The following is a 1243-nucleotide window of genomic DNA, read 5'->3' on the forward strand; positions in this document are numbered from 1 at the left end:
CATCATCGCCGCCACCAGCCCCTTCGCACTCGTCAAGTAATTTCTTTAGCGCGCCGAGATCGGGCTGGTCTGCGAGCGCGGATATCTGCAAATCATAAGGAAAAATATGAGTACCAAAAGACTAGGAAAATAAGTCAAGGTAAACTCATTAAGGTTAAAATACCTGTGCAAGGATGGGAATGGGAGTATTCAAATACTTCTCCCCCATCTCGGCCATATCCGCGCAGACAACGTCGAGCTGATAAGGGTAGTCGGATGGGTTCTTCTTCAGCATCTATATTCACAGCCATCTTTAAACCCTTCAGCTCGACCCACCAAGCGCGAGGCAGCGTTGCAATCCATCACAAGGGCCTGAAACTCGTCTGAGTATTTCATCGCATAAGCGCAACGAGTCATACCCTGTGAGACTAGCCATTGGCGATCCTGCGCAAGGGAAGAAACAGACGTCTCAAGAGCAGGAATCTGAGAGTTTAACAACTCAACAGTTTCCTTTGTCTGTTTCAGCTCCTCTTTGTCGGACGCTGCTGCCGCCAAGGCCTCTTCCCTTTCCGCTCGCGCAGCATCGAGTGCTTCCTGGCTAGACGCTGCCGTCGCCAAGGCTTCATCTTTCTCTGCCCGCGCGGCCGCAAGCTCCTTCTTCAGGCGCGCAACCTCACTCTCCAATGATGATTTGTCAGTTATAGACTGCACAAGAGCTTGGTCACGCGCCTCCGCGTCCAGCTCCAGGTCGCGCGCTCGCCGCGCGTACTTGGCCGCGTCCGCCTCGGCCGCCTGTAGCTTCTCCCGCGCAGCCTGTAGCTCATGCCCGCGCTTCACAAAGGCAGCGTTGGCACTTTCTCGGTTTTCGCTGAGCTCTGCTTGGAGTCTCTCAGCTCTCTCTCGAGCATCAGAAAGATTCCAAGCATATACTTTAGCCTCTTGCTTGGCTTCCGCAAGAGCATCACGTACCTTTACGTAATCATAGCGAAGCTCTTGGGAGGCAGCAAAGAAAGCCGACCCAGCGAACAGATGGTCATTGAGCAAGTCCACGCGAGCGCGGTCCTCCTGAAACCTCCTTTCAGCTGGAGGCACAGAATGAGCCCAGAAGTCCTCACACACACCCATGGACTGAAATGAGCTGTCCTCAGTAATATTCCATCTCGGGCGGTAAATGTGATCGGCTTCCTGCAAACACAAAGTAATGATCTAAGTCATCAAAACACTAATATGGAAGTCCGCGCAGCGGAGTAAAACGAACTTATAC

The sequence above is a fragment of the Bidens hawaiensis genome, unplaced genomic scaffold, assembly GCF_021521415.1.
Source record: "Bidens hawaiensis isolate Kalapana, Puna unplaced genomic scaffold, B.hawaiensis_p1.1 tig00050556_1, whole genome shotgun sequence".
Lineage (NCBI taxonomy): Eukaryota > Viridiplantae > Streptophyta > Magnoliopsida > Asterales > Asteraceae > Bidens > Bidens hawaiensis.